Raw genomic sequence first — 18,970 nt, 5'->3', positions numbered from 1 at the left:
CAGAATATATACCAGAATATTTTCCATTCCCAGGAACAAGTCTGTTTTAGTTCTATTATCCAATTAATCTAAATTTTAAAGACAAACTTATACATTCTTTACTAAAAGCCACATTCTGCTAATATATATTTTAGTTAATTTCAGAATATTTTCTAGTTCCTCAGGATCCATCCCTTAGTATCATTTTTTACTTCTTCCTCACTCCCACAGTCAGTTAAGAGCTTATTCCTCACAATAGCTCCTGTAATTTATCCTTTTCTGTCAACCTCACTCCTAGAATTCTATCCCTCATGACATGAACTGCAAACCTTTGCTGTAGTTTCTATTCTCTTTTCCCTTTCTGCATGTCATTGCCTAAAGTTTCAGTTGAATATACAGACATTTGATATCTAATAGGTAGCATTAAAATTTCTCTATACTCTAGCCTAATTTTTCTCTCTCTGCTTATTTTTCACTCTGTATAATACAAAACAAAATAGGGGTTCCTGGCTGGCCCAGTTGGTAGAGCATGTGACACTTGATCTTGGGGTTTTAAGTGCAAGCCCCACTTTGGGTATACAGATTAATTAAAAATAAAAATCTGGGGCGCCTGGGTGGCTCAGTGGGTTAAGCCGCTGCCTTCGGCTCAGGTCATGATCCCAGGTCCTGGGTTCAAGCCCCACATCGGGCTTTCTGCTCAGCAGGGAGCCTACTTCCTCCTCTCTCTCTGCCTGCCTCTCTGCCTACTTGTGATTTCTCTCTGTCAAATAAATAAATAAAATCTTTATAAAAAAATAAAATAAAATAAAAATCTTAAAAAATATATAATAAAAGAAAAAAAATAAAGAAAAAAAAACTTTCACTTTACTCCAAATGGCTGAGTACTTTTCTTTTCTTTTTTTTAAAGATTTTATTTATTTATTTGACAGACAGAGATCACAGTAGGCAGAGAGAGAGAGAGGGAGAAGCAGGCTCCCTGCTGAGCAGAGAACCTGATGTGGGGCTCAATTCCAGGACTCTGAGATCATGACCTGAGCCCAGGGCAGAGGCTTTAAGCCACTGAGCCACCCAGGCACCCTGCTGAGTACTTTTCTAAATACACCTTAAACTTTCTTACCACTGTCCCTTTGGTCATGTTATTTTTATTATTTATATTGTCCATCATACTCTAAGTACCTAAATGAAATTCCACCTATTATGTTAGGCTGAGATAAAATTCATTGTTTTGCTTTTGGTTTTGTTTTTAATACATTCTGAATCACACTCACAGCTCAGTAAATTATTCTTTTATTTGTGTTACTATAGTTCTCACTCCATGCACTAATCATCAAGAATGCCATATTCTGCCTTTAATCTACAACTTTTGACCTAATAGATTGGCTTCTCATTTTTGTAGGTAGACTACAAACATCAGTGTGGTCAATAAATTATTAAATTGGTAACTTTCTGGAGGCAAACTAAACAGTCTTACTGAAAAAAAAATTTGGATTATCTTTAGGGCACTTGGCTGGCTATCAGTAGAACATGTGACTCCTAGTCTCAGGGTTATGAGTTCAAACACTAACTTAGGTATAGAGATTATTTAAAAAAATAAAATAAAATCTTAAGAAAATTAAAATAGTTGTGGATTATCCTTGACTTCAAAATTTCACTTAAAGGGGACTTAGAACATCGTGTTATATTATTGAAAAATAAGAACCAACCTAATTTTCTGCATGAAGTAGGGGTAGCAGAGAACTCTTACTAGAATATTTGTGGTCCCTTCATAAATTCAAATTCAAAAATATATTGGAAACAATGTAGAATTTTATTTAATGTCATAGAATAATATGCACAAATAAAGTTAAGAAAATAGCAAGCAGATTACCAAAAAATGTATTTTTTTAAAATACTACATAGTAAACCATGATTTCCTTCTTTTTTTTGAGCACTCATCCCCTTGTAGTTAGTTGTAGTTATTTGTGGCTATGAGATCTATTTTGGTCAATAAAATGTGAGTGGAGGTGTTGTGTGCCATTTCCAGGTAATGGCATTTAAAGTGGAATGTAAAAGTTTCTTTGTTCCTTTCTCCTGCTGCCAGGAGTCTTGAAGACTTCTGCTTTCATAGTGACACCCTAAAATAGTGGTGCATCCATCCAAGTAGGGCCCTGAGTAACCACACTTGGTTTTCTGTTGTTCTGTTTTTGTTACAAAAATATTGGTCAGTATTTTAGGAGCCTCTCATGTGAGATAATAACTATGTAATATGATAATATGATAATATGAACATGTTAATAACTAACATGTTCATATATTTTTTATATTGACAACCTTAAGTTTTAGAAACTAGCAAACTGGCAAACACAGGTTGGCAGAGAGAGTAAAAGATGAGCAAATTACTCATTGTCAAGACCACAGAGCTGCAAACACTGAGGACCCATGTAGGTTAACTCCTTCATCTAAAGATGAAGAAACAGAGTCATATAAAGGATGGGTAAAAAGGGGAGAGACAAGACTCTTATGTTCTTGCCTTCTAATCCCATGTACTTCTTACCATACACACATCTGCTGAAGGAATGACATTCTTCCCTCTGTTTAGCTTTTGCCTAACGGTCTAGCTAATCTAATTTGAAAATGTGTTACAGCCATCATCAGAACTATAGAGTAAAATGGACTGGGTAGTTAACAGCATGCTTTGATAATGGTATTAATGTTCACTTTATGATTAAATGTAATGTGGTTTTCAAAGTATAGGTCATTGATTAATATTACTCTGCCAAGGCTCTCTGAGTGCCTAATGGATAGAGTACTTTGCTAGGCATTAGAAAAAACAACATTAAAACAAAAAACTAGCAAACAAACCCTGTCCTCAAGGACTTCTCAGTCCAATGGAACATAGAAGAAACTTCCAGAATAAAGTAACTTCTGTAGTGCTATTTCAGAGTTATACTGCAGGCTCTTGGGAATATAGAAGGGAGGCTTGGGATCAGGAAAGATATTTCAGAGGAGGCACTAATTGAACTGATATTTGAAACATGATTAGGAGGAGTTTTCCAGACATATAAGGGAGGAAAATGTATTCTGAAGGCCCAGAGTATGCAAAGACATTAAATAGTTGTAATGCATGATGCAAGTGCCCAGAAATAATTACGGCTGGAACATGTTGCAAGAAATGAGACAAGCAGGAACAAATCATAGTCTGTGCCAAGTATATTCTTTTGTTTCTTAGACTTTGAATTAAACAACAACAACAACAACAAAAACCTTTGAATGATTCCATTTACGTGATGGATTTAAAAATATTTTTAAACAAACAATTTTCAACATTTTATTGTATTAACTTTGAGGTCAAAATAATGAGTTCTGGATAAATAGACTGGAAGACAAAGATCAAAGATTTTGTTATAAAATAACTGATAAATGGCACATATAAAAGGCAGTAGATCTTAAGAGTTGTCACCACACACAAAAAATGGTAACTATGCAAGGTGATGGATGTGTCAATTAACTTAATTGTGGTGAACATTTCATCATGTATATGTATATTAAATCATCACACTGTACACCTTAAAAAATCTTGTTGTATACCTAAATGTTCACTTAAAAAAATATAATAAGTGACATACCCAAGAGCAAATTGCATTTTTCAAAATGATATGTATACAACTGCCATGGTAAACTATAGCCATTTTAATGATTAGTTATTTACTAGTTTTATATTAATAATTTTGCAGTTATTTTAATACCTCTGTATTACATTTAATGTAATATGTAACATATAAACATATTTAATTTAATTTTAATTAAATACTGAATACTTTTAATACTTTAATACATTTAATAATGAGTTGCTTAAGTGACATTGCCTGAAGTTTATAATTATCACATACCAGATAAAATTTATGGTATTTATTATTATAGATCTCTATTACGTGTGTGTGTATGTGTGGAGAGAGTTGAGGTAGATATTTTTAAAGTATCTCTCTAGTCATTAAATTCTATTATTCCACTTTTTTGAGGTTTTTATTTTAATTCCAGTTAGTTAACACACAATGTTATATTAGTTTCTATAATTTCACTTTTAATTTATCTAAATTCTTAAGAACACAAGCAAAAATGTGATAAATTGCCATGTAGAAGAGAGATGGACCAATCCTGATTCCACTTCAAGTAAAAATTAGTTTCCTTTAGACTCTAGAGTTCCATTTGGGATGAGGAGGAAGAGAAGATCCACTAGAATAAGCGTGGGGGAAGGAACAGAGAGGGACAATGGACCCTTAATCCTTCCTCTTGAGTGTCTCAGAATGATGCATAAGAAAAAAACACAAGCATGTAACAATAATCCCTTTGTCTAATGAGGTACCTGGGTAGTTTCCATTTTGACCCAGATATTTGGGGTGAAATTTTGCTACTGTTCTTTGCTAATTAAACTGTGGGGCAATGGTGTTTTTGTTCACTTATTTACTTTTAAGTTCATCTCACCACAATACTGTTAAAGTATTGGTATATTTGGTATAAAGTAAGCACTATAATTCAATGCAACAATCTTTTTTTTTTTAATTTTATTTATTTATTTTGACAGAAAGAGATCACAAGTAGGCAGAGAGAAGGGGAAGCAGGCTCCCTGCTGAGCAGAGAGCCCGAAGTGGGGCTGGATCCCAGGACCCTGAGACCATGACCTGAGCTGAAAGCAGAGGCTTTAACCCGCTGAGCCACCCAGGCGTCCCCCAATGCAATAATCTTGACAATGTGAATCCCATGTCCCTGGTTTTAAGGAAGAAAATTGTAGCAAACAGGAAATATATGCATATTTATGAAGAAGTAACTTTAGCTGTACTTGATGAGATTGGGTGCGTTCAGGGTGATATGGCCGTAGAGAATTCTAGCTTTACTTGAAATAAAAAGAACAAGCCATTAAAGAGGAACTGAAAGCATGTGCAGATATTAGTGCTTGGTAAGTGAAAATTCCTTGAAAACCAGTTTAAGATGTTAGCCTTTCTCTTCTCCCTCAGTTATTATAGGTCAGCACATTCCCCCAACACTTTTTAATCACTTTATCATGTTAGTTACATTATTGAATTCTAATTTTTTATTTAATTAGTTTCAAAAAGTCAGGTCCTATTCTTATTCTTCTGAACATCTGAAACAAAATGGGTGTTTAAGAAAGACTATTGAAGGGGTATCTGAGTGGCTCATTTGGCTAAGTGTCCAGCTCTTAATCTCAGCTCCAGTCTTGATCTCAGGGTTGTGAGTTCAAGACCCATACTGAGCTCCATGCTGGCCATGGAGCCTATGAAAGAAAAAAAAAAAAAAAAAGAAAAGAAAAGAAAAGAAAAGAAAAAGAAGAAGAAGAAAGACTGTTAAAAGAATACATGAAGAAATGAATGTGTAATTATTTAAAAAGATATGAAATGTTTGGAGTAAATTAGGAAAAAATGATGATTGACTTAATGAGTTGCTTCTCCTTTACAAAAATTTGACTAAAATATAAGTATTATATATTTTCTCTCTGATACTTTATAAGTATAGTTTTGAAAACTTGTTTTTTTAATAAAATAGAAATATTTCCTTTATAGTCATTTTGAAGTGCTTATGGAATAAGCAGGACATTTGTCAAAGCGAAGTGGTAGCTATTGATGGATCATACTACCACAAATACCACTATATATCTCCAGAAAGTATCTATGGAGACAGCTGAAGTCTTGGGGATAAGATTATAGATCAGTTAGGGCACCTGGGTGGCTCAGTTGTTTGAGCATCAGATTCTTAATTAGTTTAGATCTCGATCTGAGGGTTATAAATTCAAGCTCTGCATTGGTCTCCAAACTGGACATGGAACTTACTTTAAAAAAATTGTACATAAGTTATGGATTTTATTAATGTTTATTAACTTTATTAATTAGTATTTATATAATACTTTATTATTAGTATAAATAATTATGATAAACTAATAATTAATTAATCATTAATAATTAATTATTAATAAATTAGTATTTAAATAATACTTTATTATTAGTATAAATAATTATGATAATAAACTATCAAAAAAAGGTGGCTGCTGTGACCTGTTTTGTGTTTTTTATTTAATAAGCATTATAATAATATTGAGATTAGTTTAAGGGATTCTTTATTAATAATAAATAGTATTCTTTTAATATTGACCCCATTCCAGCAGTAATCTGAAGCTTTCTCTTTCTGATTTTTGTTTACAATTGTTTTTGTTTTCTACTCACGAGGAATGTTTCATCAAATTTAATACTCCAGGCAGCAGAATATATTGAAGGATCTATGGCAAATTTTAGATGAAATAGCTTGATCCAGTGTGAGTTTCAGAAAATAATGAGTATTGTAAAAATGAGACAAAGAGAAAGTCTGAGTAAAGATTTTATAAGACATAAAAAGCAATCTTGCCATGCAATTAAACTACAGGAAACAAAGAATGTAACATAACTCAAAATATATTCTTATATGCACTTGTATTTATTAAACAGAATAGGTAAAAATTAAATAAATTATATGTTAAAATATAATATATATAAATATAAAATAATATTGAAATGTAAATTACAAAGGTAAAAAGATGTGCTTTTTAAGCACATCTATAAACTGTAGCCGGTATATGATCAGTTAAGTGATATGTGACTTGCCTTCCTTGCAGCTAGGGCATTGGCAGTAATGCTTTAAATATGTGCTTCCAAAGCTGTCTCTTATAGCACCTAAAATCATACCCAGAATGGATTTACAATTATTTACAGATGTAATGTGTAGTCTCTAATACACTGCAGCTGGGGCTAGGATTTATGATTTTATATAACTTTTACTGATCGTACTTGAGGTCATTTTCCCATTGCACAATAAGTTTTCCAATATAAGATCAGCTTTCATTTTCCTGTAGTTGCTCTCAACCTTAAAATATGCCATATAGGAGAAAGCAGTAGGAGCTGTGCACAGCATCTATAGTAAATGTAAAGCTAGCTATATAATATGAAACAAAGTCAACAAGAGGTCTATCATGGAAACCAGTTTTTCTATGGTTAAAGCGTTGGGTTCACATGTCAATATTAAGTATGACTCCCCATGTCCAAGGATACTTCTTATGGTTGTTCAGGTTGTGCCCTTTTGCAAGGCACCTAAGTGAGGAGGAAAGCTGAGATACCAGCTATGCTCTATGTCCTAGACAGTGTGTCCTGGGGTGATGCTGCACCAGCTATAGGAAAGCACTATCATGCTGCAATTTATTTCTACAGATTTGGGTGCCTTTTCTGCATTCTATCTGCTGAAAGAGAGCCTTTTTTCTTCTTCACATAAGTGTTTTACACATCCCTGTTCTTTACTTTCAGCCAATCTAGTAAGAAATCCATTTTTACTTCCTTTGTAGGCTGCTAACACTTACTCCCCTTCTTGGGGTTCCTCTCACTCATGAGTCAAGCACTATCTCCTATATACTCCACTTTCTCTTACAGGGGAAATTTTTCAATCAGTCCTTCCAAATTTCAAAGCCCCTCTCTGTCGTCTTTATTATTTGACTCAAGGGCAAGTGGCCTAATAGTTTTCAGCCTTTATTTCCTCTTCTACAAAATAAACAAGATTATCCCTATCTTGTAGGTAGGTTTACAAGGGAAAACAAGGAATAATTCATGCCAGTAATGAAAAGATGCACGACACTTAGGATGCACTTAAGCACTCGATGTATATCTATTCCTTTTTTTCCCTTCTCTATGTGCTACTACTCAATCTGTACATCTTTTTTTAAATTTTTTTAAATTTGTTTCTTACTAGTATTAAAACTACAAATAATAGCTAGTCTCAGGGACTCTCAGAATTTCAAAAATCTATGACATTCTCATTATGATCCCATGCCTGATGCTTCCTGCCTTCCTTCAGATAGCCAGCTCTGAGATCATCCTTCCCTGACTGTCCAGTCCATCACACCACTTCTTCCACAACTTGTCTTCCCTGCCTGCAGAAATAATACAGCTCAGTGTCCAAGGGTGTCGGCTTTACAGCCAGACTGTGTAGGTTCAAATTCTACTTCTTACTTGCCATCTGACCTTAGGATGGGTATTAAATATTCTGTTCTCAATTTCCTCATCTATGAATTAAGAATAATGATGGTACATAAACTTTGGGTTGTTATGAGTATTTAGTAAGATGATTATATCAAAGGTGCTATTGAAATGTTGTACACTAAGCAAATTCTCTGTTGTTGTTTACCATTTTCTACTTCATTCTTCAGGAAAACCCATCTGTCCAATGGTAGAATTAAATCTAAACTAAGGAACACTTCCCAAAATGTGTCCTTCTGAAGAGTAGTTAATAAATATTGCTAGTTAAAGTTTGCACACACATAAACCCACACACAACACACATACATTTGGACAAAGCTGGCTTTAAAAAAAAAGTTACATATGTTTATATCCTGGATGAATTCTCAGACACTTCAATATACTAGTATACATCGGTAGATTATGGAGCCCACAGTATGTACTATATTAATTTACCCACAATGTCCTGTGTAGTCTTATAAATTACTTCAAGTGAAGAGCCTTTCAAATCTCTCTCTCTCTTTTTTTTTTTATGTGACAGAGAGAGAGATCACAAGTAGGCAGAGAGGCAGGCAGAGAGAGAGGGGAAAGCAGGCTCCCAGCTGAGCAGAGAGTCCGATGCGGGGCTCGATCCCAGGACCCTGAGATCACGACCTGAGCCGAAGGCAGTGGCTTAACCCACTGAGCCACCCAGGTGCCCCCAAATCTCTCTTTTTAATCATAATTCTACCCCACTCTTCTTTTAACAATCAGAAATTGGTTAAGTTTGGCATCTTTAAGACATTGCATGAGAATTGTCCCAATTCCATGATCTTTTATTACTAAAAAAAAAAGAAGGCTCAGCATACTAAGATAACTCTATAACTCTGTAACTCTAGATAACGAACTCTAAGGACAGTGAGCCCACTGTCATTTGGCTTTGCATTTACTACTCATTTGCTTAGTGCAGACCTATTAAGTGGACATTACAAATGATATGAAATAAATCCTACAAAGTATTATTTATTTCTAGAGAGCATGGCAAGAAACCCCAAATAATCTCACCATATAATTGCAAATTTCACAAAATTTAAAAATAATAATAACAAATTTGAAATAATATCTACTGGGGTACCTGAGTGGCTCAGTCAGTTAAGCTTCCAACTTTTGATTTCAGTTCTGGTCATGATTTCAAGGTTGTGAGATCTAACCTCAGATCAGGTTCCATGCTGGGAGTGGAGACTGCTTAAGATTTTCTCCCTCCCTCTGCCCCACCTCCCCTTCAAACCTTATGCACACTCTCTCTTTCTCAATTAAAAAAAAAAAAAAAGTATTTACTATAAATTGAGGGATTAACATATATTACGCTATTTAATTTCTACCAATTGTATTGGAGCATACTATTTTTATTCCGATTTTACAGATGAGAAAACTGAGGCACAGATAAATTTGCAGAAATTCACACTACTTTTAAGTAGCTGCTTTGGAATTTGGACTCAGGAAATAGATCTGAATTTGAGCCCCATGTTCTTAACAAGTATACTGCCTTTCAAAATATGACCCTGACATTAAAATCATAATGAAAGCTACTAGCCTCAATGAACATCTATGGAAATCAAGAGTAAAAGCATTTATTAAGGAAATTATGACACTGCTATTATATGTTTATGTAACTGAACACAGTTTTAAGTGTTCCAGTAGATGATCACATTGAAAAAGAATACACCCATCATTCTAGCTCAGTGGATTTGCTGTCTATGAAATTTGACTTACTTACTCTATTTTTTAATCTGAAAAAGAATGAGTGAGATACTGTAGTGGCTGCTGAAATATAGTGAAGTGGAAAATCATTGATCTTTAACTATATAATCATAGTTCAGATTTTAAATCTCAGTATTGCACCTTACTGCCTGCATGCCTTTGCATAAGTTATTTACTTTTTAAATGTGTAATTTTTTCCATCCATAAAATTGGGAGAATAGCTCAGTTCTTGGACATTCTAAGGGTTTAAATTTAGAACATATAAACTGGTGAAAGAAGGAAAGCTGCTTAAAGTGACCAGAGTCTTTTTCCTAGAACAAAATGGTATTCTACCCTCTACTTTCACTCAGCGAGACTGAGAAAGGTGTGACACAGGAAGACACTGCCACCTGTTGCTATTCAGATGTGACAGCACATGCCCACACAGAACAAGAAGTATCTTTCATGAACAGCTGTTTTCAGTCAGTGGGAGAAAAGGGGTGATGTATGGGGAATACTTTTCACCACTTGAGTTGCTTTTTGCATTCAATAATAAAGCTAAAAGAGAATTGTCAGACAACCTACACATCAACCTATTTCTTAACTTTTCCTATTGTCCTATATGTCTAAAATTCCAGTAATGTAGCCTAGAAGGGAGTTCCCTCTTTGTTCAAGGTGCTTATGCTGTTAAATGATGAAAATGGTCAATCTTCAACTCTACGGCTATCAGCTTCCTGAGCATCCATTGCAATTCAAGGTTCCCTTGGTGTAAATGTAAGGGAGAGGGAGGTACAGAAGGCATACAAGATAGGATAGATAAAATGACTTCATACATGGCAACAGTAAGCATGAGAGACTGGGCATGTTGGGAAAAGAATCACTGATTACCGGGTAAGAAGAAGCATGCATGACTTTTGTGCTTTACTATGTTCAAATGTCAGAGGTATGTGTAGACAAGGACAATGGCTATAAAAAAACCTTAACTACTATCAGGGCACCTGAGTGGCTCAGTCGGTTAAGCATCAACTCTTGGTTTTAGCTCAAGCCATGCTCTCAATGTTGTTGGATTGGACTCTACGTTCAGAAGGGAGTTTGCTTGAGATTCCTTCTCTCCTTCTCCTCTTGCCCCTCCCCTCGTAGTCTCTCTCTCTAAAATAAATAATTCAATCTTAAAAACAAAAACAAAAACAACCCTATCTACTATCATACATTTATACATACATTAATACATTTATTAATTAATATGAGAAAACACATTTTGGCTGTATAAAAATAGTAACTCATAGGAACTGCTGACTAATTATGGCTAACTACCACACAACACATAATCACTGTAAATTTTATTTCAAAATGATCCAGATTAACACTTTTGTGTTCTATGCATTAGATTAATAAAGTCTATGCATGTAAACTCAGTTTTCATTCTTGTCTAGATGACATGTTCATGTACTCTTTTACGTAGAGAAGAAATCACCAACTAGTTTTCTGTGTTGGATTGTAGTGGGTGGTCATGAGTAATGAGAAGGGTAAAACTGTATTCATGTCAGTATGGCTGATCTAGTGGGGTTTTTTTTCCTTGTTTTCTTTTTCCCCCCTAATGTTGCAATGATTATCAGAGGTTACATCCAAGTATCATGTGAATTATACACACTCATATGTTGTGAAGTAAAAGATGGGACAATTAATGATTACTAGAAGACATTTCCAGACTCTAGGATAAAATACTGAAATACTCTTTTATGCTCCATCTGTAGGATATTACGCACTTTTATCTTATATTTTCCTGTTTTTCAGATTTAGCATTGCAAAAAGAGAATATATCAAGTTAAATCCATTAAAGTGAAAACATTCCTCTACTATTTGAAGTGTCAGTATGAGACTTCATACATGATTTTGTTTAGAAACAGCAGAATGACAGAATATCTCACCTACGCCTCTTTCTTCTTTGTAGATTGTGCAAAATTTTTTTTTTGTTTTCTTCAAATTTCTATTCTGACACCTTAGGCTTACAATACTCTGCTCTGAGGTGTATTGATATTGTAGTGACTCTTAAACCAGTCCATAGGACACTCTAAAGTATAAGGAGTCTTTATGTGATAATGGAAAACAAATCAGTAATGCTAATATTCTTGCATTTGAAGAAGTCCATGATTACAAATGCATAAAAAACTGGCACTTAGTGTAAGAGTGAAATAAGGATGAAAGCTTTTCACTGTTAGTTGTCAAAACATTTTTTGAAATTCTCAGGCCTGGAAAATTAGCTTACTGTCATCACAGCAGTCTTTTGCCATCAGAGCCATTATTTTAATTTCTTACTGCAATTCCTATTGAGAAGTCAAGCTCTGCAGCCTGATGTTTTACATAAAGCAAACATGATTATAGATATGGTATGTCTCCAGGTGACAGCAGGGACTAACTAATGTCAGAAATAGAAAATAAGATAATATGTTTCTCTGGACAATTATCCTGCCCTATTTCAGAAAAAAATAAACTCTCTCTCTCTTTTTTTTTTTAGTGATTTTATTTTGAGCTGTGGTCTCTTACATGGATTAGTTTAAGACACAAATGATTGTTTAAGAAAGAAAAGGTATGAGATTGATTTTCAATGCCTTGTCTCAAACCAGTTGTAAGAATTAGAAAAGTCCATCAAATTTATGCTAAGGACCTTCAATTGTTCTCATTCAACATCCAATGACTCTGCTTTGTGAGTAATTTTAATAATCATAATGATTTTAATAATCATCATAATAAGTCCCATAAGAATTTTATATTAAAACCATCCTAATAAGTTCTGTTGAAATTTACTAAGAATATTAATATATAAGAAAAGAAGGAAAACTTATAAAAATAAGATAAATACAAAGATGGAAGGAGTAAATTATTAAAACCGAGTCTGCCAATACCAAGAGTGCCTCGGTGACTTAGTCAGTTGGACATCTGACTCTTGATTTCAACTCAGGTTATGATCTCAGAGTCATGAGATTGAGCCCCAGGTCAGACTCTGCTCAGTGGGGAGTCAATTTGAGATTCTTTCACTCCCTCTCCTTCTGCCCCTTCTGCCTCTCTCTCCCCTCCACCCTATGTGTCTCTCTTTCCCTCCACACTATCTCAAATAATAAGTAAATAAGTCTTTAAAAAAAAAAAAAGGGAAAGGTCAGCCAATCCCACAAGTCTGGAAGATTTAGAGAAATACATTTAATTATTTTTAAAGATTTTATTTATTTATTTGAGAAAGAGTGAGAAAGAGAGCACAAGCAGTGGGAAGCACAGAGGAAGACAGAAGCAGACTCCCCACTGAGCAGGGACCCCGACTCAGGGTTTGATCCCAGGACCCTAGAATCACGACCAGAGCCAAAGGCAGTTGCTTAACTGACTGAGTGACTCAGGCACCCCTAAAGAAATACATTTTAAATAATCTTTAAAATTTGCAATTTTTATAGGACACCTTTCGACAAATAGCAAAGCTTTCTAAATCTCTAATTATAAATATCTTTGAGTATTTTGTGACTTCAACCAGTTGCGGTATTTGTTAACAGAAAATTACTTCAGTGATACTGTCTGAGAAGTGTTTGGGGTGATTTTGTAAATAAGAGATTGGTCTACAGGGTGCCTGGGTAGTTCAGTGGGTTAAGCCTCTGCCTTCACCTCAGGTCATGATCTCAGGGTGTTAGGATCAAGCCCTGCATGGGGCTTTTTATTCAGCAGGGAGCCTGCTTCCCCCCCTCCTCTGCCTGCCTCTCTGCCTACTTGTGACCTCTCTCTCTGTCAAATAAATAAATAAAACCTTAAAAAAAAAAATTGGTCTACAATTCCCTGTCAAGTATAGGTGCTCACTTATTTCTAAATTTGAAAGTTTGTATGTGCAATACCTAAAATTCACCCAACAATAATGAAAAAAGAAAGTAATTTAATATGCAAATGGACATTTCATTCAGACATATAACCTGATTTTTTGCTTGGCATACAACCAGTGCTGCTTATGTCAGAGTTTTACATGAGGCATAGATGTGTGGCAGAGATGGCTATTTCCTGAAGCTCTATGCCATCTTTACCACTTTGAAGGGAACTCTGGCAGAATATGGATTAGATGGTTTTGCCTTTAACAGGATTTCCTTGGTCTTTGACCTATGATCAGGAATCAAGACCAAAATTTATCATCTCATTAAAAACCCTAGGAGATGTAGACTCACACAAACCTTATATTAGAACATTACTGTGAAGCCAAGGTAGTTAGGAGTGATCTTGTAAAGGATCAATTAGTAATTTCCAGTGAGGATAAAAAGGATAGGCCCTGCTAACCAACATCTTTTGAACTTGTTCTTTAATGATGACACTACTTTTGAATAATTTGGATGCCTTCCCTGCCTTTCTAGGACAATGAGAGATAAATATTGTGAGATAAATATTGAGAGATAAATAAAAATTATGATCATAAATCTGTAGCAGTCTTAATAATAAATAGCTCTGTTTTCTGATTGTTCCTAGAAAGTCTGCAAATCAATTACTCTAAAAATGATTATTTTTGATAAACACCTATCTTCTAATTGACTTATATTTGACAATTACAAACCTCAATTATTTTAAATGAACTGAAAAATATTTGGGTTATGAGGGGTGCCTGGGTAGCTCAGTGGGTTAAAGCCTCTGTCTTCAGCTCAGGTCATGATCTCAGGGTCCCGGGATCAAGCCCCGTATCAGGCTCTCTGCTCAGCGGGGAGCCTGCTTCCCTCTCTCTCTCTCTCTCTAGCTGCTTCTCTGCCTGCTTGTGACCTCTGTCAAATAAATAAATAAAATCTTTAAAAAGAATATTTGGGTTATGAGACATTATGATATCAATTAAAATGAACAAATATTTTATGTTTCTATTTTAGGAAGAAATGTTCACCATTGAATTTGGAAGGTCTGCTTTCTATTTCCACTTATAGCACTATTTGCCACTATCTTCAAAACAATTGCAAAATCAATTTCTGGTACTGAACACTACTGAATTGGTCAATAGAGGGATACATTCTAAATATAGTACCTATAATAATTAACTCTTCTCAATGAAACACTTTCCAAATAATTTTCCTTTTACTATTGGGACATCCCAGTCTTGCCAGAGAGACAAAAATAATTACTTGAATTTTACAGAAGAGAGAAGTTAAAAGATTCTTTCTAAGTATGCAGTAATTAATAAAAAGTATCTAAACACCTCCTGTAAATTCTAAATTCCAGGTCAGGTCTTACATAATTTTTTATGGTCTATGCATTTTTATTGTAGTTCATTGAGTTTTTTTCCCATTAGGAAATCAAACTCTACTATCTCTTATTCTGTATAAACCAATGAAATGTTCTGCATAAGCATTTTTCTTTGGATAGTTTTAGGGAAAAAATCATCTATGTATGTATCTCTCTATCTATGTTTGTTTATTTTTGTGTAGATTTGTGTACGACACAATTATTCTATATAAAAAACATGGTGGTTTATGATGCAGCAATATTCTATATCCCACTAAGAAATAAAAATACCACATAAAGATAAAACTGAGGGGTGCCTGTGTGTCTGTCAGTTAATCAGTCGACTCTTGGTTTCAGCTCAGGTCACGATCTCAGGGTAATGGGATCTATCCCAGTGTAGGGCTCTGCACTTAGTGGGGAGTCTGCTTATGGATTATCTCTTTCTCTGCTTCTGCCCCTCTCCCTGCTCATGCTCTCTCTTCTCTCTTTCTCAAATAAATATATAAATCTTGAAATAATTGACTGTAAAAATGCCACTTTATTTGAGAGTTGTTAACATGTGAAAAAACTTTGTATCTTAGATTCAATTAAATGCAATATTTACAAAGCCTGCTTTCTAAAACTTCCATCATTTATTTGATATTGGATGGGCTTTGAGCTGCTTGCGAATAGCTTGGTACTTCCCATATACTGAAACTCTTTTTGTTTGTTTGTTTGTTAGTTTAAGAGTAAATGCAAAGAGCTGACTAAAAACAATAAAAATAAGGTTTTTAATATCTTATTTCATGGCTTCCTTTTCTCAGAGACTTAAGAGATTTACTATTGCAGATTTTGCCCTGAATGATTATGGTACTTGGTGAACATGCTATTCTAGTTAATTCCAAATGTCCTTAAATTTCTGCTAGAATGAAGAAAGACTAAATTATCTGTCAAATGAGTTTAGATTTCAACACAGTTTTAAAGAACAACCCTAAATTTCTCCAAATTTGGAAAATGAAAAGCAGATTTTAAAGAGTGAAGTAACAGATACTGAGCTTGGCATCTCTACTATATTAGGTACATACACTCAGTTTTAGTCAGAGGCATGGTTCTGAACTGTCCTTGAATTCCCAATAAGACAACTGAACAATTTATTTAAATTTGTAACTAGTTTCCTTCACTCTCTGCATGTGCTGGCATACCTTGTCATGTTTAAAAAGACACAGAGAGAGGAAGAGATCTAAATAATGGAGTATTTCATCAATCACTTTTAATTTGAAATATTTTTTCAACATCTTTTAGATTGCATTTTATTTTTGAAGTAGAAGGTCAATAGCTCATGCAGTCAAAAGTATGATGGTTCTGCTCTTGAAGTATTAGACTTTACTGAGTTATATTTCCCCCAGCCTAGTTCACACTTTGTATGTAGACTGAAAAAGAGGCCCTTTTATTTTCCTTCAAAGTTTGAAAGATATTAAAGAATTTAGCCTCCTTTATCAAATGTTAAGGTATAATAATATGTCTAAGGGATATAGATTGACACTTTCATGAATTTTCTTTTCTTGTAATGCTCTGGCCCCAATCAAAGTTATTTTAATAAAGAATAACCTTATATATCTCAAGGGGCACTGAGGGGAGGCAGAATCAACCCTGACCAGAAATCAGAAAACTTGGTTTTACTATTGGATATTCTACTTTTATTGATATCTGACACACAAAGAGTACTTGGTAAATATCCATATACCACATAGATTAATTAATAACTTATATAGCAATGAATATATGAACGTCATGTTCCTTGTAGTGTGATTGGGGAAGTAGACTGTTACAATATAAAATGATTGGATGTCAGTTGAAAATACAGATATAATCATCACTGAAGACATTGCAGAAGAGGGAGGGAAAGAGAATTAAGGTTCACAGAATGCATCTCAAGAAGTATAATCTCTGTATGACTAGTCAGAGGAAGGAAGTATACTGAACCAACTTATTTTATCCAAGGTCATTCATCTATTATGTTTGGAGAAGTTAGAATTTAGCTCTGGTAAAAGCTGAATTCCAAATAATTGTAATGACTGAATTACCAACTTTCCACTGCTGACTTCTCTAATATTGGCTTAGTTAGATTGGAAGCTATGCCATATTTTATTTTGTGTTCTTCAGTATTGCCTATTTTTTAGCCTAATGTATGTGTATTTATTCACCTAAATCATAAAATCCTAGCAGTTAAAAACAAAACAAAACAAAACAAGTTTATCAACTTCATCATCTTTTGTCACTCCATTTGTCTAAACTTTTCTGTTGCTTTCCCTACTCACCATTATTATACATTATGGTATAACTGAAAGAATTCAAAATTATGCTAGCAATTAGCTATGTGAAGTTTTTTTTTCTTAAAGATTTTATTTTTTATTTGACAGAGAGAAAGATCACAAGTAGGCAGAGAGGCAGGCAGAGAGAGAGAGGGAAGCAGGCTCCCCACTGAGCAGAGAGCCCAAAGGGGGCCTAGATCCCAAGACCCTGAGATCATGACCTGAGTGGAAGGCAGAGGCCTAACCCACTGAGTCACCCAGGTGCCCTGTCAAGTTTTTATAGACTTGTATGCCATAGTTATTTCAAGACAGAAAATAAAATCTCTATTCCATGTACAAAATATTTTGTATTTTTAATGTGTATTATAATAAATACAATTATAGCTAATCTTATTTTGGTTTCTTTTGTTTTTATTGACATATACTACACAATAACAGTTTACATAAAATGAAATTTGCCATTTTAAAGTATATAATTCAGTGGCTCTTAGTTTATTCACAAGCTTGTGCATCACCATCATGCAACTCCAGATGGTGGAATGCATACCAGAAAAGAAATGCAATACACATTCATAGCTAAACTTTAATGAGTATATTCTATGATTAACCACTATGCTGAGCACTTTATGTATAATGTATTGTTTAATACTGGCAACAGTTCAAACAAGTAGATAGGTAAAATTTTTGTATCTATTTTATCAGAAAACTAAGGGAAGTTGATTAACTTTAGTAAATGTCAGACCTTCTTGACCACAATCTGCACCTTTTAGACTTCTTGTGTTCAGTAGTTCTCCAGTTCTTTTCCCTTCCTGAAGATGAAATTGACCTAAGGAGTTACTTTCAAATAGAAATAAAGGAGACAAATAAGATATGGGGACCATATCTTCTTTTCTCCATTTTTATATTTCAGGAGTGAATAGCTTGAATTTTCTAGGAGAGTTTGATTTCCAATCTTTTCTCCTGTCATCTGATTATAAATCAGAAGACATATACTAAAGTATCTCTGTATGAAAATCTCATATATTTTAGAATTTCTTCTGTTGGAAGCATATTTGGTTCTTGCATTACAGTTGGGAATTCCAATTACGTTTTCCTGTGGAAATTTATGGTGTTTAGAAAAAGATGAAAGTGTTCTACTGGTACAATGCACTTTGGTATGTATAAAGTTCATTTTATACATCCCTAGGTAACCTTGCATAGCACTGCTTCATAGAAAAATATTACTCTTCCAAACAGCTATTTCTAAGTAGTCTACTTACCAGTTATTTAATAAATATTGGTTGAATAAGTAATAAAGTATAAAGTAATAGATGGATTAATATACAAATCATAATTTTGGAATTCCCAGTGCTGCCTAAAAGAAACTCATCCTAAGGTATTGCAAACATATTTTGACATACTAAAATACATTCGATTGTACCTTGGGAAAAACTTATACTTTCCAAAAGAGGTAGATTGTATTTGTAGTCTGAGAACTTTATACTTACTTGAGAAGTTATTATATTGAAATCCCAAATTTATAAACTTTTCCATGAAGTAACATGTTTTAGGTAAAGCTATTTTCCTTTACAGTAAATGCTTGTTTGTTTTTCCACTGGTTCCAAGTGCTTATCTCATAATAATTGTTGCTATGCTAAGCAGTCATTTTCTAGGAGTACATTCAATTATAAAACATTGAATCACTCGTTTCTACCTACAAAGCAAGATGAGAACTTAATTTCCTCTGGGTGTTCTGTG

This window comes from Lutra lutra, chromosome 13 (genome assembly GCF_902655055.1).
Source record: "Lutra lutra chromosome 13, mLutLut1.2, whole genome shotgun sequence".
Lineage (NCBI taxonomy): Eukaryota > Metazoa > Chordata > Mammalia > Carnivora > Mustelidae > Lutra > Lutra lutra.
Note: the sequence above shows the minus strand (reverse complement) of the source record.